The following is a 21,804-nucleotide window of genomic DNA, read 5'->3' on the forward strand; positions in this document are numbered from 1 at the left end:
GCACACTAATGTCTTTTCTAAGCATACTGGGTGCAGGTTTGAACTCTGTTTTTTGTTGTTTTTTTTTTTTGTTGTTAAGATTTTATTTATTTATTTGATAGACAGAAATCACAGTAGGCAGAGAGGCAGGCAGAGAGAGAGGAGGAAGCAGGCTCTCTGCCAAGCAGAGAGCCTGATGGAGGGCTCAATCCCAGGACCCTGGGATCATGACCTGAGCCAATGACAGAAGCTTTACCCACTGAGCCACCCAGGCACCCCTTGAACTCTGTTTTAACAGCGACTTTCCTGGGCAGAGCTCCTTTCGACCCAACTGATTCACCAGTGATAGTGAGGATGTCACATTTGATTCATCTGTGGCTCCCAGGTTTCTCTCATGAAAACTAAAACTCAGACTGAGATAGTAAATAGCTGTTTGTTTTATCATCGGTGCCTTGTTCCGCCCAATATTTAATCTTACCCTTTGAGGTCATTCAAGCAGGACTGTTCAAAACCACTGTCTGAGGTCGCCTAGTGCAGAAGAAGTCTGCCAGACTCAAAACACCAGGGTGTGTGTGTGTGTGTGTGTGTGTGTGTGTGTGTGTGTGTGTCTTTTTTATACACTGCAGAGCACTTGCATCCCTGACTGTATTGTATTCTGTGACTCCATCCTTCTTCACTCTGACATAGTTCCCAAACTTTGCCACACAGTGGAATCCCTAGAAGGCTTTTACAACTCTCACTGCCCAGGTCACGCCTCATACTGATTAAATCAGAAGGTCTGGAGATGGGAGCAAAGCAGTAGTTATTTTTTTAAATAATCCTTAGGTAATTCCAATGAAGAGCAATATTTGGGAACCACTCCTTCATGGCTGATCTGACATAAGGTTAGTGCTTGTTACTGGCAAGCATTCTATGCGTATTTGTAGAATAAATGAAAGAATCTAGCCTCAGATCAAAAAGGCTTCCAGGGTCACCTGGGTAGCTCAGTTGGTTAAGCATCTGCCTTCAGCTCCAGCCCTGACCCCAGGGTCCTGGGTTTGAGCCCTGAGTTGGGCTCTCTGTTCAGCAGGGAGCCTACTTCTCCCTATCCCTCTGCCTGTTGCTCCCCCTGCTTATGCACCTTGCATGCTCTCCTCTCTCTCTCTCTCTCTCTCTCTGTGTCAAATAAATGAATAAAATCTTTTTAAAAAGGCTTCCAGCTATTGGGGTTCAGTTGCACCCTTTTTGCAGTCATTTCCCCGGTACTCCCTCAGGTAACAAAGAGGCAAATGGTAAATGTCACTAGTGACAGCTATTCGAATCAAAACACCACCATACTGGGGTTTTTTGTTGTTGTTGTTTGTTTTGTTTTGGTTTTGTTTTTTTGAAACATTGAATTACAAATGATATAGGCAGTGATAAAAACCCATTCTAGTAAGAATATGTTGTGAACATTCTCATACAGTACTTACAGTACAGGTCATTGGAAGCTTTTTAGCTTCTGTGTAACAAAAAAATGACTCCTTGACCCAGTAATTACATATTTTAAGATCTATCCTAGGAAAATAAGTGGCACGTAAGAATAGAAATAATGGTTTAACCACATTATTTAAAGCATGATGAAATGGAACTATTTTAATGTCCAGCAACAGGGCACTTTTGAGTAAATTAAGAAATAGGAAGTCCATAGTAAGTGTATCATGGAACAAAAAAATATTACCAATTTTTTAAAAAAGATTTTATTTATTTATTTGACAGACAGAGATCACAAGTAGGCAGAGAGGCAGGCAGAGAGAGAGAAAGAGAGAGAGAGAGGAGGAAGCAGGCTCCCTGCTGAGCAGAGAGCCAGATGCAGGGCTTAATGCCAGGACCCTGAGATCATGACCTGAGCCGAAGGCAGAGGCTTTAACCCACTGAGCCACCCAGGCACCCCATTACCAAATAACTTTTAAGAACATTGGAAATATTTTGTTAGAATTAGATTCAGATTCTTTTATTATGCCCCACTTTTTCTCTGACTCTAAATCTTTCTCTAGAAAAAAAAATCACTTTATAATGGAAAAATGAAACAACAACAACAAAAAATCATTGGAAAAGCTATAATCAAGGTCTAGATTGACACATCAAGCCAAGATGATGATGCCTAACATGAAAAAGGAATCGTGTCCCACAAAGGAAATACTAACAAATACTGTCAGGTTTAGCACGAATGAACTCACACTGTGGTCCAGAGTAGTTAGCAATCATTTTACAGAGGAGGTGGAATTTCACTGGTATCTTGAATATGTTTGGATTTTAGTAAGAGGAAAAATTTTGGCAGGAGTTTCAAAGTCTCTAAGAAAATTCCTTTCACAAAGAAATGGAGGGCAGGAATGAGGCTGGTGTGGTTTGGAAGATTGGCTCAGCTAGAGGAGAGGGTCAGTATTGGGGGAGAAGTGGGAAATTATTTTGGACAGGGAGACTGATCCCAGATGGTAGCAAGCTCTAGCAAACAAACAGATCTAATCGTCCGAGCTTTGTCTTAAAAATAATGGGGCATCATCTACACCATTTGATTGGGAAGCAGGTAAGGTTCAAATAGCACATAGTGAGAACTATTTGGACATTGGTTTGTATAATTCACAAGGTGGAAGAATGGGAGACACACAAATGATCAATTAAGAAGTAAAGGTAATGATCCAAAATGCAAGAGTGGTCTTTTAAAAATCCAATGCTAATCCCCGTTGTTTATTTATTTTTTGTTTAAGATTTTATTTGTCAGAGAGAGAGAGAGAGAGCACAAGCAGGGGGAGCAGCAGCAGAGGGAGAAACAGGCTTTCCGCTGAGCTAGAAGCCCGATGAGGACCTTGAGATCATGACCTGAGCTGAAGGCAGACACGTAACTGACTGAGCTACCTAAGCATCCCTAATCCCTGTTGTTTGAACACTTTGATGACCTTCTTTGATCTCAAGACAAATACTACTTAATATGAGGTAAGACCAAACATGGCACAACCCCTTAACTACCTTTCCAACTCCCCTAGTCTGTACCACATGACCCCTAAATCTGCACACTATTCCATGCGACCTCTACTCACCCTGCTACCTCCAATCATAAGGCATTTGCACATACAGAATGCTGCCTGGAATGTTCCTCTCTGCCTTCTTTGCCTAACTAACTCCTGCTTATACTTCATATTTCAATATGAGTGTCATCTCCCAGAGATGATGTTCCTCATCTCCCATATCCTCCTGTCACAGGCTCACCAGCACCAAGTTTCCCTCAGATGTTGCAACTGTCTGCAGTGTTGAGGTTATACATTTGCTTAAATTATAATTTGATCGCCCTTTGTCCACTCTTCTCAACACGAGGGCTGAATCCATGTTTCATCTCTCTTTTATATCTCCACTGCCTAAAAAATGTTGTGGCTCCTGGTATGCACTTAATAAGTAACAGTTGAAGGCTCACATGATAAATACAGAGTAGAATAGAGTGGTAGAGGTACAAATTGAAGAGAAAGGATGAGTAGGATAGGCATTTTAACAGAAGAACCCCTAGGAACGAAGGTGAGTGATAACTCAAAGGTGATGCCAATCAAAAGGCTAGTCATTTTGTTTGGATGACTGGGAATGGTAGTGCCATTGACTGTAACAGAAGGACACAGGAGGTGGAGGGGAGCAGATAGAGTTAACATTATAAAGGTTAGAAATACATCAGACTCAGAGACACAGATTTGGGAACTATCTGCATAAAGATGATGATTAAGAATGAAGAATATCCCACACTATTTATGTATATATAGCTCCCTGTGCTTAGAGTAACACTCGTGATGTAGCTTACTCATTTCTCCCCAAGCGAGAGCAGTGATTTATCTGACTTCGACTGACAGCGACATTCACTGGTTCACGTTTTTCCATTGGGTAAATCTTATCTATTTAAAGGCTAAAAGATCTGGAGGCTCAGCTCTCTCTTTTTTTGGGAAACAGCAGTTCTGGGTAAGTCGGCTCTTTGTGTCTAATTTGTCTCCTTAAATAGGTTCTTTCAATCTCTGAGTTTGGTATAAGTGAAGAGGCAGAGAATATTACCATCCTTTTCTGGCCATGGATCTATAGAAGTAGTTAATATCCATTTGCTGATCTCCTAGTCCAGTTTTTATTGAACCAACTGGTTCAATATTATGCAGTAGGATCAAGTGATGTTATATACTAGCCCTCAAGAGCCCTAATATTCAAGAAATGCTTAGAAAGAAAGTAGAAAGGGGAAGGATAATAGAGCAACCAGTCAAACAAGAGAAGTCATCATTGAAAATGAAGATATCAAGGATCTCCCAGTGTCAAGGAGACCAAGGAGGGAATGTTCACAAAGGATATGCAAGATGAGCACAGGTTAACTCTGCCAAGCAGACAAAGGGAAATCGGGCAATGTCTGAGCCACTGCATGGGGTGATCAGGTACCTGGTCACCTGTACAAGTTTGTTCTCCACCGAACGGTCAAAGACGAAGGCAGCAGGGAAACAGAAGCAGCAAGTGAGATTATTTGTGGTAGTAGCTTGAAAATCGGTACTATGAATGTTAATAGAATAGCAGCTGGAGGAGGTCGCAAAGTAAAGACTATTTTGTTCTCTTTCACTTTCACGTCAAGGGAAGATCAGTGCGTACACTTGATGAGTAAGAACCTGCACAGGAATGAATGAACGAAGAGGCCAGAGCAGGGAGAACCTACTCATGGGGGTAGATTTTGAAAGAGACAGGGAGCGAGAAGGCAAGGTGGACAATAGAGTCAACCTTTGTGGAGACATCTTCCTTCACTGAGATGGGAGAGTGAGGGTAGCTACAGCAACCATTAAAACACAGGCGTGAGGACCTGGTCAGGTCCTGATGAGACCCTATCAAGAGGAAGCTGAGCAAAAAGAGCTAGTGAGAAAGTAGAGCAGTCATAATACAATGTTCTCAAGAAGGCTCGTAAAGTAACTCTCACTTTATCTGAAAACAAGCCCCATTTCCTCTTCAGTTCAGCTCTGGTATCAAAGTCTCCCTTTTGGATTATTGAGTAAGTGAGAAGTGTTCTAAAATAGAACATAAGAACACAATTGAAAAGTAGGGATTTTGAAGGATATATATGTGTGTGAAGGACCTTGGCATCCCAATTTGGAAAGCCAAAATCCTGTGAGAACAAAGCTTAATCTTGGAGTTGAGAGGCAGACCTTAAGGTTCCAGGAAACATGGCTTCCACTCCCTAGATGCTTTCTATTCCCCCAACACCCCTTCTTCCCTTTCCCTTCGGGAAGAAAAAAACATCAAGGACACAAAACACTTTCAGTTTTTCTCTTTTAGCAGTTAAACTATCTTATGAATATGACTCCTTTTTAATGACTCCTATACCAGAGTAACTAAAGTTGTGCCAAACCCACTGATTGATCTGGTGCCATGTTTTGGGGCTGAGCTAAGTCATGGGACACGTCTAATCAGCATAGCATGGGAAAAAATGAAAAACAGAAAATTAATCCCACAAGGGTTTTCACATGGTCTAGCACCTGTCAGTGAAAATCAGTAATATGTTATACTATCCTCTTTTTTGTGTGAGAAAGATGAAAACATTTCAAAATGTACAGTAAAAGAATTTTGTGTTAAAAACAAAAGACCAAAGCAATATAGTAGATGACAGGATTAGTCATGTATAAAACTATTCCATTTTAATAATGATTTTTTTATTCAAGGCAATTGAAACACAGAAAAATAAAGTTTATTAATCAACAATTTTCATTTGTTCCCATTGAAAACATAGGAAAGTGGGGGAACCAAAAGGAATAAATAAGATAATTCAATGATTTCCCTTGAATCAACAAGTTAGTATCATTTGAAAATAAACTTCTTAACATAAAACCATAAATAAAATGTGTCCTAGAGGGGTGCTAGCTACTTTCAGGGTATTGTGAGGGCCCAAATTTTCTGTTTTTTCTACATTATGAATCATTTCAAACATGCAGAAAAGCACAAAATTGATATTCTAAAAAAATCTGTGGGCCTACTACCACTCAGGTTAAAGAATTTTTATGGAAACTTTTACAAGTATATACCATTAAAGAGAACAGTATAATAAAACCTCTGTCCTTATTGCTCACATTCAATAATTATCTCCATGATCTTGTTTTATCTTTACTCTAATTCTCTATTCCTCTAGTTTATGTGGAAGCAAATTCCCAACATGTCATTTTACCCATAAATAATTCAGTATATGTCTCCATATAATGATGTGCTTTTTAAAAAAACAAACCAAAATTAGAATAATCACACTTAATAACTGCTTAATATCATCCAATATCTGTCCATTCAGTATTCAGATTTACCCTGTCGTTATTTTTATAGTTTATTCAAATAAAAATGCAAATAAGATTTAAAGTTTGCAATTGGTTGTTATGTCTCTTATTTCTATATTAATTTGTAAGTTTCCTTTCCATTATTTTTTTTTTCTCTTGAATTTATTTTAAAAATCAGTCATTTAACTCTGGAGGGTCCCTATAGTCTATATTTTGATAATGACATCTCTGTAGGGTCAATTAATATGTTCTTATACCCTATATTTTTGTGTAGAAGGTAGATCTAGTTTGGGGTTTTTCTGACAACAATATTTGATAGGTTTTAGTGTGTACTTCCATTAGGAAGTACATGACATCGGCTTTGTTTTGTTTTTCTCTGTTAGTGCTATTACCAACCATTGATGATTATTACCTAGATTTGTTTTAATTCTTTGAGATATTGAAAAATATTAATTTTATCATTTCATCTTTAGTCATTAGCTCTAATACTTCTATAAAGAGATGCATCACCTAATCAACTATTTGATTATTCAATAGTACAATTTGTGTGGGAAAAGCAGGATAAATTTTGATTAGTTCCCCTTATTTACCAGTTTAAAAACATGAATTGGTTTCTTAACATATTCCAAAGGTGAAAAATGAGAGTTTAATTTATTTATATATATATATATATATATAAATATATATATATATACATACATACATGTATAAATACTATTTTATTTATTTTTATTTTTTGTTCTAGAGAGGGAAAGACTGTGAGTAGGAGTGGGGAGGACAGACAGAGGAACGAAAAAGAGAATCTTAAGCGGAATCCAAGTTCAGAGCAGAGTCCAACGTGGCCCTGAGATCATGACCTGAGCCAAAATCAAGAGTCAGACACTTAACGAACTGAACCACTCAGGTGCCCCTACAATACTATTTTAATATATTGGAACAACATGTTAAGATTATACATGTACTATTATATATTATTATATTACAATTACACATAATGCAGTAATAATATAATAGATATTATATGAGATAATTATATAATTATAAACTTAGCGATTTAAAGGTACTTGATGCTGTAATCCATTAGGTTGTTATCCTTATTTACACTCCAGTTACCTTATGTTTGGCCAGCAGGATTGTCTTCACATTAGTTTCACAGATCCTTTTGATGTAACTCTATTTATCATGGTTCATTTCCTCACTTCTGGTATGAGAAATTGTTCCAGGATCATTTCATACATGTTTTGCCCCAGACCTAGAAGCAGCTATTTTCCTAAGGTGCTTTGGTTCCTTTTAGGTGGAAATGATATTTAGAGACCAAAATCAGATCAATGAAGCTTTCTTCATTGCCACCAGATGGTCATTGTTTATATGCTTTTTCAATAGATAAAGTTAATTTTTTTTTTCTTTTAGAGAAAATAACACCCTAAATTCATACTGAGATCCCAATTCTGGGTCAGGAATACAGCGTTTAAATTTAAACTCTTTGGTCTTTCATCTGTATGCTATCTCTTCAGTACCGAACATCCTGCTTCACGAGCACACCTACATAACTGGACAAACTTTTCAACATGACCAATAACAAGACAAGTCCTGAAAACAGTTATGTTTCTGTTTTGTTTTGTTTTGTTTCTTCAGGATAGGGGCAGGTTTTGTTTGTGTATTTGTTTATTTTTAGGGCATTTCCCACCAACAGTAGAAAAATTCCTATGTTTTGAAGTCATTTTAGGGGCGCCTGGGTGGCTCAGTCGGTTAAGCGCCTGCCTTCAGCTCAGGTCATGATCCCGGGGTCCTGGGATTGAGTCCCACATTGGGCTCCCTGCTCAGTGGGGCGTCTGCTCCTCCTTCTCTCTCTGCCCATCCCCCAGCTTGTGCTCTCTCCTTTCTCTTTCTCTCTCAAATAGATAAAATCTTTAAAAAAAATCATTTAAAATAGTTCCTCACCATATGATTATACCACTACCTTGATACCTAGTTAGGTTCTTTCATTTCATTTTGAAGTTTTAGAGGTTGCTTTTTCCTTTCTGGTTTGGTTTATATTATAGAAACTGTGAAATAAACTGTAAAAGACTCCTTTTTCAATCCCACCTTGAGGTGACAACAGCCCCAGCTGATACCTTGATGAACCTTGTGTGAGAACCGGAGTGGAGAGCCCAGCTAATCTGAGTCCCTGACCTACAGAAACTGAGAGATATTAGATGTCCATTATTTTAGGCTGCTAAATTTGGGGGCACTTTGTTACTTGGCAAAAGATTACTAATACACCGCAGTTCTTGTGTTGATGTCTAGCCCAGTTTTCTTTCTATTTTAGAAGAATGTTCTGTTTTAGAGTTACTCTCTCTTTGTCTATAACTTAAGTACTTTCCCAGTTTGAAATTAAGTTATGATTTGGATAACAGGGAAGCTTTTTACTACCAGGCTATAGAAGAACTTACTCATGGATTCATTCTAGTACTAATATGGCTTCGCATTTTACATTTAGGCCTCTGGCCACGTGTAAGTTATCCACAAGTTGGACTAGCATAAGACACTGTGTAGCTTAGGTGGCCTGGTGTAGTGAAATCATAAAGTTGAAAGTTAGATTGTGTTTGAATCTCAGCTCTGCTTTTATAAGCTCCATAACCTTGAGCAATTACTTAACATCTCTGAGCCTCATTTCCACATCTCAAAAGTGAGGACAAAGAAATATGAAACCCTTGTCATAATATTTGACCCCAGGTAGGTAATTAACCCATCTTAGCTGCTATTGGTCTTATTGTAATTGACCTATGTTTCCATTAAATCTATGGGTAAAACCCAAATTGAAGTTTGCTAAGCACCAATCCTGGACCAAACCTTCATAAATATGCAAGCTTCTGGGAACTTTATTTTCTTTGAAAATTAAGATTATTAATGAATCGGAATATTGGGGGGTATATATGTGAAGACTGTGTGAGTGAAAGAGACAAGAGAGAGAGACAGAGAGGCAGAGAAAGTGAGCTGTCTTCGAGTTCTTGATTGTATCTAAAATAGTTATATTGCAGTTTTCATGGGTTTCTCTAGCAAACTTAATTCTTTTTTCTCTTTTTTCCTTTTTAAATTTAAAGCAGTGTCTTGAAATGAGTGGGTCATATCAACTTCTATTGATAGTCTCGTATCCTTTTCTCTTTTAAATTCATGGTAATCTGACTACTTATTTCATTGCTCCACTGAAACTAATCTTTATAAATTCACCTAAATACCAAATTCTAACAAATATATTTTGTCCTTATAGTACTTGACCTCTGCAAATTTGATGTTTGACATAATTGATTATTTCTTCCTCCTTGAAATTCTCTGCTTCCTTGACTTTCCAAATACCACACTGTCCTGACTATCCTTCTATTTCTCTGTCATTTCCCTCTTAGATTTCTTCATGGTCTTCCCTTCTTCTTTTACTTATCCCTTTAATGTTTATGTTTCCTCATATCACAAACTATGTATGATCCAACATCTTATGTTCATAATTCCCAAATCCACCATCCTTAGCTCATTTTATTTTTCCCGATAGAGCTTGTCACCATCTGGCATCTAGTATATTTAATTAACTGTAACTGTTTATTTTTGCTCTTTCTAATTAGGAAGTAAGCTTCATGATGGTAGACATATGATCTACTTTGTTATTTTTCAGAACCTAGAACAATGTTTGGCACATAATACAGATATTCAAGAAATAATTTCTGAGTGAATGAAGAAAATCAACCAATCAATCAATCTATCTATTTAAAGATTTTATTTATTTATTGGAGATAGAGAGATAGAGATAGCAAGAGAGCAGGCGCAAGGAGGAGAGGAAGAAGCAGGCTCTCTGCTGGACAGGGAACTCAATATGGGGTTCTGTCTCAGGACCCTGAGAGCATGACCTGAGCCGAAGGCAGACACTTAACAGTCACCCAGACACTCCTGAAATCTGTATTTTGATCAGATTTTCCCATACAATCATTTATTTACAAACATTTATTGCCAGCCTACTGTGTGCCAGTGATCATCTAGACACTGGGGATAGAACATAGAACAAAGCAGCCAGATCCCTTGCCCCTATGGAGTTTGCATTTGAAAAGACAAACAAGGTACATAAATAAACTTTAGTGTAGGTTAAACAGTGCTATGTATAAACGAGGGGGGGAAAGCCTGGGAAAGAGAATTTGAAATGTTAGTATGTGTGAGTTGATGCAGTGGTCAAGGAGAGCCCCACTGAGACTTTTGAGTGAAGATCTGTAGGATGTGAGGGCACCAGCCATACATACATCTGGGGGAAGGAACATTGCAGGTAGGAGAAATAGGAAGTGTAAAGACCCTGATGTAGAACTTGCCTGGCTTGAAAAAAAGCAAAGGGGGTGGTCTGGCTGAAGAGGAGGGCAAGAGGGAGAGAGAGGCCCACAGGGCACCAGATTATGTCGCTTTGTAGGTCATTGTCAAGCCTTGGGTTTTGCCTCTCGTGAGAGGGGAAGCCATTGTTAGGAAAGGAAGAAGTGATTTAAGGTAACTATGTAGCAAATAGATTGGGGAAGGATGAGGGAGAGCAGAGGCAGAAGGAGGGAAACCTGTTTGGAAGAGACTGTAGGGATTCTCTCTACGTGACCTTGGGCTCAAATCTAACTGCCTCATCTTTGCCTATATGATCTATGTCACACACAACACATATGCAATGAAAGTCACAATCACCTCCCATCTTTCCCACACCTGGTTTTCCTTCTCCACCTGCCATGCCAGTGAAAAGTATCACTTTGAATCCATCCAAACACCAGAAGTTGTTTCATTGTTTACCCTCTTTCATATGCACATTATGTCACGTCCAGTGGATTATACCTGCTCTCTCTGAAAGCCTCCCTCTCTTCTGGTCCCTCAACCACCAACTTAGTCCAAGCCTCGTGGTTTCTCATTTATTTCATGCACTTTAACCTCTCTGAACCTCAGTTCCCTCATCTACACACTGGCCAACCTACACCCTATTGGGCTGATGTGGGGATTAAATAATGCAACGCCTATGAAGTGTTTGGCATCACCTCTGGCACCTAAGAGCTTTCAAGAAACTGTTACCTCTATCGTCTATGTCAATAGAGGATTACTGATGGTAAAAGGAGGACAAGGTCAGCCTCCAGGGGAGGCCATCCCATCAACAGAGACAGGTACTGATGCAGGAAAAGCAGACCTCAGGGCCTACTGGGGATGGAAGCTTCAGGTCAGCAAGTGGCTCCCCTAATTAGACCAGGAGTGAAAGTTAAACCAGACCCAAGAGGCAACTCTCAATTGAGGCTGTCAGGAGGTGGCTGAGAAGCTGGGCGAGGAAAAGTAGGACGCACACGGGACAGTTCTCAGAGAAGTGCTTTTTCATGCTCTTCTGGGTCAGGGGATTTCAACTCACGTGGCTCCTTTCAGTTCTTATAGATAGTTAGAATTATGTCCTCTTCAAAAAGTTGTGAAGTCCTAACCTCCAAGACTCCAGAATGTAACCTTATGTAGAAATAGGGTGTGTTCAGAGGTAAGCTACTTAAGATAAAGTCATTGCAGTGGGCTCTGGTTTAGTACAACTGGTACCCTTATAAAAAGGGGAAAAATTTGGCAGAAACAGACATGGACAGAGGGGAGATGGTGTGGAGACACACAGGGAGAAGATGGTCATGTGACTAGAGTGATAAAACTACAAGCCAAAGAAAGCCAAAAATAGCCAATAAACCCCAGAAGCTAAAAAAGGCAAGGGAGGATCCTCCCCTAGAACTATCAGACAGAGCATGACCTTGTTGACACCCTTATAGGTGACTTGTAGCCTCCAAAGCTACGAAAGAATAAATTTCAATAGTTTAAAGCAACACAGGTTTCATTTTGTTTTGTTTTTTGTGTTTTGTTTTGTTTTGTGTGTGTGTGTGTGTGTGCTTTGTGATAGCAGCTCTAGGAAACGAATACCCTGGTGATACAAAATAATAGCCAGTTCTTTCAGGCTACATGATTAATGCATTAGATGTTGTGCTAAGCACTTTTCATGGGTTTGCACATTCCATCCTCACAGTTCTGTGGATTCGGTACTATTATAAAAATGATAATATTGAGGTTTAGTGAAGTTTAACTTGCCTGGCAACACACAGTAAGTAATAAAGGCCAGAACCTAAATTTGAACCCAGTCTGCCTGATCAAGAATGCAGTCTCAACCACGACATGCTGGCTCCCGGTGCGAACAGTAGCGCAATAAGGCTTCAGAGGAGCAACAGGGCAAAACCTGAGTTCAAGGAGTTCATTTTGGTAAATTATAGGTATCGTCACTGTGTCTATGTGCCGTCTTCCTAAAACAGGACCAAAGATAGGCATCTGTGATACTATGGAAAAGAACAGAGTTAGAACTGAATGGTGGGTTGAAGTCCAGATATTTTGAGTAGATAGGTATTTGACCTTGGGGTGTACATTTAACCTCTCAATCTCTTCTTATACCAAAATGTCTCCTCTTGATCCAATTTCTCCTTGTATCTCTTTATAGTCATCCATTTATTTGTTCATGCGACAAATGTCTCCAAGCAATTACCATACACCAACAAACGAGGTGCAGCATTGGGATTTCAAGAAGGAAAAGACAGCTTTTGCCTCTCAGAACTCCCAGTCCCAATTTCCACACTTGTATCCCACGATTGCTGTTTCTGTTGTATCTTGGTTATCCTGGGTTGGCATTAGGGTTGAATCAGATTTTTTTTTTTTAAGGTTTTATTTATTTTATTTTATTTATTTATTTATTTTATTTATTTGTTTGCCAGAGAGAAAGATCACAAGTAGGCAGAGAGACAGGCAGAGAAAGAGGGGGAAGCAGGCTCCCTGCTGAGCAGAGATCCCAGATGTGAGGCTTGATCCCAGGACCCTGAGATCATGACCCGAGCCGAAGGCAGCGGCTTAACCCACTGAGCCACCCAGGCACCCCGAATCAGATTTTTTTCTTAACCGTATTCTGTTTAGCAGGTATGGTAATTAACAACACTGGTTTCGGAAAAGACAGATCTGAGGTTGAATTTTGTATTTCCACTTTTTGAAAACTAAAGTGCAGTTGATATACAATGTTACATTAGTTTCAAGTGTACAACATACTGATTCACAGCTCTATACATTACTCAGAGCTCCCCACAGGAAGTGTAGTTCCCCTCTGTCACCATACAAAGTTATTACATTATTATTGGCCGCATTCTCTATGGTGTACTTTTAATCCCCGTGTCCTATTTATTTTAAAACTGGAAGCTTGTACCTCTCAATCATCTTTACCTATTTCACACATCCCCACAAACCTATCCCCTCTGAACCTGTGTGGTCTCTGTGTTTATGAGTCTGTTTCTGATTTGTTTTGTTTTTTAGATTCCATATATACATGGGATCTTATAGCCTTTAACTTTTTCTGTCCAATCTAATTTATTTCACTTAGCGTAATGTTATTTTTTTATATAACATGGGGCAGGTTACCTAGGTTCTCTACACTTAAATTTTCTCATTTGTGAAATGGGGATAATAATACTTATCTCATATTGTCAATTTGAGGATTAAATAAGATAAGGTGTGCAAAGAAAACAGTTTGCTGCCTGGCAAATCAGGTGGCTTAATGAATCTAATATGATTATTAATCATATGGCACACATTCTGGAACATAATAAATACTCACGTGGTTAGTAAATTAATGAAATGATGATAAAATGAAGGCATTTTATCAACTTCTGGGTTATAAAGTGTAACATTTTCTGCAAAATATGTACATGCACTTAATCACTGTGTTACTCCTTCTTTTCTAAAGGGTAACATTTGAAAACTGGAATGTGGCTAAATCTTAATTCTCTGGAAATTCTGGTGATTAGAAAACAGCCTGTCAATATTTGTTCCACAAGTCAGAAGAGGTAACTCAGTATGAATAGCAGATGCGTGGAGAGCTCATTTGTATGCAAAATAAATCCAGGGTTATCTGATTGACTTTTACTTGAATCAGCTGCTTAGTTAAAAATGCCTCCTAATTTTGACAGATTAACCAATAACAATAAAAACAAAATTGAACAAATTGTTTGAAATAGGTGTACTGCCTACTTTCTTTACTTCTACTTTGACTGTCTCTGAAAGTCTAAACTAAATCTACATGTCAAGAAGCCAGCCGAAATAATACCAATTCCAGAAACCATTTACAACCTCCAACCGCAAATAAGCATCAGTCTGTTTTTCTTTTCTTCCTGTTTCCAGAGACAACCTTGCAGTAATTATTTGAGTGTGAGTCTTAGTTCTTTTGTTGGATTCCAGGGGTTTACAGGAAAAAAATCTATATATTAGGTATCTTTGCTTCTCATGTCACTTAATATAGCGCCTTGCATAGAAGATCTATCTGTTACATAAATGGATCAAAGAAAAAATCTAGTGGATGTATAAATGAATGAAGAGTTGCATTTCTGAATCACTACTTCGTTTAGAAACACTGGCTATACACATTACCAATAGTTTGATGTGGGGCGCGTCACCGGGCCGGCCGGAGACCCCCACTAGGGGCTGAGTGGGATGGCGAGTGTCGCGAACCCAGAACGCGCAGAGGAACGACACCAGGCTCGGGAGGTCTGTCGAAGCAGGATCTCACTTTATTGAGCGGGGTTGCAGCTTATATTGGGTAGGGGATGGGAAATGAGGTCAGCGGGGAGAGAGCCTATGGGGTTTGGTTACGTAGTCAGTAACTGGGTAGGGTGTGTTGGGCGAGAGGAGGAAATATCAGAGATATGTGGAACCGAAACCGCCACGTTGGCGCCAATACTGCCACGGTGGCGCCTTTTCTAGCCGGAAGAGAAGGCAGGCCAGTGCCATCTTTGCTGTGCCCAACAGTTTGAATGCATGATATTTCCAAGTTTTAGAGAAATTGTTTAATGTATCATAGTGAGATGATCTCACCTGACCATGCATGCCACCAGTTACTCACTCTCCACTCAACACTCAACACTTTTTTCCTGAGTGCCAGTTGCGTACCAGGTATTATACTACGCAGTGAAGATTCATTCTTCACTTTCCCACAGAATGTTCCTTCTAAAGCAGAAAAACTCCTGTGTTTCACCATTATCTCTTAGATAAAGTTGATGTTTTTATGTTTAGCATGGCACACACATGTCTGCTTCCCTCTCTCACCTTACATCTTGTTGCGTGGACCCCTTGCCTCCATAAATGTACTCTCCAGCCACTTAGAACTCCTTGCAATTTCTCACCGTCGTACCAACTCTCATGGTCCTGTGCTTTGGGAGATGGTAATTCCTTTGTCTGGACCATTCTTATTCATAAAAATTTCCATTCAGGAGTTAAAACTTAACTCAGAGTCACCACTCTGCAATCTCGGTGGGTACACAAAGTCATTCTGACCTCATTTTGTGAAGTTTCTCCCTTAGTATGCTCTTTGCATCCTGTATGTGTTTTTGCTATCACATTTAATGTAATATATCAAAAACTCTGATTTACCAGTGACTCTTTTCTATAGGATTATAATTTCCTTGTGTGTCTAGTTTGTCTCTGTGTACCTAGGATCAGGGAAATAGGAAGTACTCAATAAATTCTTTATGAATGCAAAGGGAAAAAAATCAAGGGACACCTCAAAACTAGCTATTTATTATAATTACCAAATTCTCCATTCTAATGATGATATTACCTAAATAGGTGTTAATTATAACACCTATATTTCTGTTGCATTTTATGTTTTCTAAAATGCATTTGAATGTATACTTAAAAATAAGTTGTATACGCATAACTTGTATTTATTTCAGGGAGAAGGAGTTAGAAGATCACTTGGGATTTTCTCCCTTTCGGGTACCTGATGGGCCTGCACTCCTAGCCCCTTGAAGCCGGGCAAAGTCACGTGACATGATTTGGCCAGTGCAGCAGGAAGGGAGACTGAGCATGCCACCTTCAAGTGGAAGTTTTTAGGAGCTAGTGCTGATTCCCCTCCACCATGAAACAATGTCACTTTGTACCCCTAAGCAGAGACAACAAAGGACAGAGCTCACTATTGACCTGGGATGGAGATGTTCCAGGAGCAAGGAAGACAAAACAAGAAAACAAGCCAAATCCAAACCTTCTGTTGCTGAAAGCCACTGATATTTTTAAGGATTTTTGTTACTTCAACTCATTCAAGTCTATCTTGACTAGTAATCAGGATCTATTCTTTTGTGAGAGTTAAATGATGGTATTTCCCCTGCATAATTTATGCTCATCTCTAGTTATTATTTAATCCTTGGGAAGATCAAAGGGGTGAACAGTAATGTGGTGGGATAATCATGCTGGGTCTGTCTATATCTTTAGCAGGAAAGTCTAGCGAAGGAAATTTAGACCATCAGCATCAAAATCATGAATTTTGTTGAGAAAAAAAAAAAAAGGAATAACAGAGAGGGTGAAGGAAAACATGAGAAATGTGCATCTATTCTTTGGAAGAGGATTATATCTGAAAAGAGTTTGTGCCTAAGGTCTGACAGACTCATGTTTAAAACCATGAAAACATAAAACATTATATACCTTGCTATTACACTTTAACAAACTAAGTCACATCAACTATCTCATATTCTATGCTTTATTTATTCTTATACTAAATCTCTTCTAAGATTCTATGATACATGTACCTTTGCTCTTTATAAAACTCAATGTACCCAAATACGCTTTTCTTATATAACTACAATATTTATTATAAATGCCCTTTAAATAGTAAGCCCCTAGTGAATGTAAGTGCTGACAGTCCATCAACCAACTCACAGAGAATCTTGAAGGGCAGAGAAATGGTGACGGTGCTATGAAGGATAGCCAATTACAAATCAATCAGAAATGCAAATAAAATAGCTCTTCTACTGCAAGTCAATGTAATTATATTTGTCCTTATTTGATCTGCACATAACTTTTCAGAAATTTATGTAATGAATAGAAGACATGTATGCATAAAACTAATTCAAAAGTTTAACGTTTGTATGCTCTGCCTCCAGGTTGCAAATTCCTCAAATTAATTTCTCAATTTGCTAAGACATGTTTTCAGTCAATTGAGAATACCCATTCTTATACCACATAACATAGACATGTTAAACTATTTATGCATTTCCAGTTTCTGGAAACTCAGCCATACCAGATGATCTAGCTTCCAGCTCAGAATTTCTCAAATCTGCCTTTCCTCTATTTTCCTGTTCTTCAGCCCTACCTTTCTAATTTCAAACAGAACACATGTACTAGTTCAAAACCTATTCATGGAAAACCAACCTTGGAGGCATTGAGCTAGGTATGGAAAAGATAGTGCTAATCAAATAATACTTTCCTAATATTATTTAGGTTTCAATCAAAAATCAACTCTAAATTTCCCCCCCTTGGATAAAAACGGATTATTCCTGTGATTTAAAAAATATATACATTTTAGGCAGTATTCTCTGGAATTATTATTTCAGTTTTTTTCTTTTTTTAATTCTTTATATTCAATCTGTTCTTAAATATTAATTTCTTTAGCATTTCTATAATACTTATTCATTAATTAATGAGAAAAAAATTTATTGAATGCCTATCATGTGTCAAACACTGTTCTAGGCTGTGGAAATACAAGAATGAAAACCAAACCAACAACAACAAAAATCTTACCTATTTTAGGGACGAGGGAGAGCCAATAAATAAAAATAAAGTGGTTAGGAAAGCTATGAAAAAAGAAATGCAGGAAGAGAATTAGGGAAGATATTGGTAGGTGGGTTAATTTTAGCAGTCAAAGAAGAAACTCCTTGCCCTTCATATAATGTCGAGTATTCCTGGCACCTTATCACCTTATGCTTGAATTAGTGCAATCTGTGGTCTCCCTGGCTTCCTCTCTCATCCTCTCATGTGTCTTTTTTTAATCCTTCCAGACTACTCGTCAGAAGACACTGGGCGTAATTATCACATCACACTTTTTATAAAATGACTTCCAATGGATTCTATGCCAAACATATCAATTCTAAAATTTTATCTTATTGTCTGATCCTCCTTAAGTTACCTCAACAACTTCCCACTCCTCCCTGCTGCTGACTTCCAAGTTCTGGTGTTTTCTTCCCATGTCTTTGTTTATGCTGATCCCCTGTCCTGGAATTCTCTACCTTCATCTTTTCAGTATCTTTCCTTCTCCTCCCTTCCCTTCAACTTCAACTCAAGCCATACTTCACTCCTCAAGTTTTCCTGTGTAACCTTGTATTTGGTGGGAGTCTTTTTCTCCAAAATTCTATAATATGAGGATTGAAAACCAAAAGTTTAGTTTTTTATTCTAGCTCAAATTACATCACTTTTTTTTTAAAGATTTTTTAAAAAATTTATTTATTTGACAGACAGAGATCACAAGTAGGCAGAGAGGCAGGCAGAGAGAGAGGAGGAAGCAGGCTCCCCGCTGAGCAGAGAACCTGATGCAGGGCTCAATCCCAGGACCCTTGGATCATGACCTCTGCCTAAGGCAGAGGCTTTAACCCACTGAGCCACCCAGGCACCCCTCAACTTACATTACTTTTTAATTGTGTGTCCGTCTCCAGTCCTGCTTCTGCTGGTAGGACTCCAGTTGGGCACTGACAAACAACAGTGCTCCTCACATGGGATCTTTGTCCCCTGAGAACAGGCATAAAGTTTTTCTCATGCTCTTTTAAATATCCCTCATTGAATTAGTGAAGGATTCATAAAAGGGCTACATAAAAGCCCTTTATTGACTATGAATACATTTTTTGTTTGTTTATGTTTTTAAAGCAGAAAACCTGGAGACTTGGGTTTATAGATTGCTGACCTCCTTGTTCTGATTAAACCTTGAAACCTCACTTGACATGTTTCTACTTCTTATAGATTCCATACATCACCATCTATCTCCAGTGAATAATTTGGTTTCCTACGTCAGAAGATTCTGCTAAATAATGAAATTACAAAAATGTAACCCCAGGCAATATTTACATTATTTAGATTATTTTCCTTTACGCATGGTTGGACCTTCCTTTAATCCTGCAGTGCCTTCTAGAATTCATAGATAGTTTTAAATTATAACACATTGTATAAGTTATACCCAAACCTCCATCTTCCAATGCCAAAGATCCTAAAATAAATTTTGTTTTTTTTGAAAACTTTTAAACTTGTGGTGGTATTTTGTCATCCTTGATACTCAGTCTACTCGTTCCTGACACCCCATGTGGTAAAACTGTGGGCAAATATCTGCCTACCTCTCTTTACTTTGTGAGAAAGATGAAAGCAAGCCAATCTTCATGTAATCTAACTTCTTGTAACCACAGAGACCAAAGAATATGAACATTAAAGTACTTTCTAACTGGGTACACATGCCATGTTTTATGCAGCTAATCTGCCCATGAGTGATCCCTCTTTGCCTAATTTTCAAGATGCATACAAATAGAAAGCTGGATTCCTTTTATTGTTTTCTATGCTCCTGGCTACTTTATTCTAGTAATATCACATATAGGATGGGTCATTCAAACACAAGGTTTCAGTCCTTTGAAGACTGTGCCTGGGGAGATGGTGTAGGCTTCTTTTCCAAGTTCATTGCCACATTGCTCATTGCCAAGTTCATTGCCACAAGTTCATTCAGGGTAGTATACACAGAAAGAGAGAAAAAGATGAACCTCTGTTCTACTTACTTTAAATCCTTCCAGGTATGATTAAATAAAAGTCTGTTCTTTTGTATGTCAGCATAATTATAACCAGTTTAAATGTATTACTAGTTTAACATTTGAATTATTTTAAAAGGGGGGAAAATGTCTTTATTATTGCCAATCTTGTTCTTTCTAATTCTATGCTGAATGCTCTGGAAAAAAAAAAGTGAGTGACCCTATCTCAATTATGTCTCACCTGCATCTAGTATTTTGTCTGGAACATCACAACTCCTTGAAAAGTGAATGTCAAATGAGTTAGTGAATAAATGTGAATTAGTTTGTTTGAATTTAATATTTCTACATATGATCTTTCAGATTGTTTTTTTCAGATATATACCAATATTTAATCATTGATGACTGTACTTGAAATTGGGGAAATATTTTGAAGTATTTTACCACTAGCAAACTTTAAATAAATTATGAGTTTTTCAGGTATCATAGCTACATTTCAGAACACAAGGCTATGTCTAGGTTAAAAACAAAGGTAGGAGAAGTGATCAAACCATGAGATTGAAAGTTGTCTTAATGCGCCTATCAACTGAGCAATTAAATTTTTGTATCAGTCACACCAAGGTGAAATCTCTTACTTAGTATAATCTTATGCACATTAATATAATAATCCTGACTCGGTCAAATCAAATTAATTCCTATTTCCTCTATATACTTTTACTACTCTGCTCATGTGGCTTTGCCTAGGATACTCTTACCCCATTTTTCCAGACATAAATTCTAGCTATCCTTTACTAATAATTTCAATGACATCTCTTCCATGGAGGCTTTCCATGAATCTCTCTTGAAAGAATTATTTTTTTCCACAAATTTTAGCTATTTGGTTATGACAGTTGACATAATGACTACTAATTTAAAATGTGTAAAGCCTGTTGAAAGCTCTAGTTCAACATTTACTGAGTATGTGGGCAAGAGCAGGTCACTGTACCTTTTTTTGTTTAAAAGATTTATTTATTCATTTGAGAGAGGGCAAGCACCACGAAAGAGCACGAGTGCCCTTGGGGTGCACAGGGCTTATGCTTTCAGCATGAGGAAAGGGCAGAAGTGGAGGGGACGAGGGAAGCCTCAAGCAGAGTCCAGGCTGAGTCCAGAGCTGGTGGTAGTGTTCCATCCCAGGACCCCAAGATCATGACCTGAGTCAAAACCAAAAGCCCGATATTCAAATGACTGAGCCAAGCAGGTGCCCCCATGGTCACTATACCTTTATGTACCTCATTATACTGATCTGATAAAGAGGAATATTAGCACTTATAGCAATATTTATTATATTATTTTCTTTTTATGGGTCCACAGGAAAACAATATTTCCCACTTTCTCTTGGAGTTGCATTCAAGTTACATGACTGGTTCTGGGCAAGTAAATGTGAACACTTGTGTTGAATTAGAGGAAGGGAGTTATTAGCTGCTGTGCCTTTTTCTTTGGCTGTACCCCATCCCTTCCTCAGTAGCCATGTGTTGGGATGAAGGAGCTAAGACTGAAGTTTATAACTGATAACCATGATCAAAAATTTCAATCTCTCTGATTTATGCTTGAGAAAGAGACTTTGCTGACCCACATGGCACTTTTCATGAATGAAAAATAAACTTTGAATATGTCACTGGAAGTTTATTTTATTTTAAAGATTTTATTTATTTATTTGACAGACAGAGATCACAAGTAGGCAGAGAAGCAGGCAGAGAGAGAGGAGGAAACAGCTCCCTGCTGAGCAGAGAGCCCGATGCAGGGCTTGATCCCAGGACCCTGAGATGACCTGAGACGAAGGTGGAGGCTTTAATCCACTGAGCCACCCAGGCGCCCCATGTCACTGGAATTTTAAAGTTAATCTGTAATCATGAATAGCTTCTCTCATCCTGACACCTGTATTTCCCTATCTCACGGAGTTGAGGTTAAGATCCTGTGAAGAAGAACACATTTTGAATGTATAAAAT

Source organism: Mustela nivalis (assembly GCF_964662115.1).
Source record: "Mustela nivalis genome assembly, chromosome: 10".
Lineage (NCBI taxonomy): Eukaryota > Metazoa > Chordata > Mammalia > Carnivora > Mustelidae > Mustela > Mustela nivalis.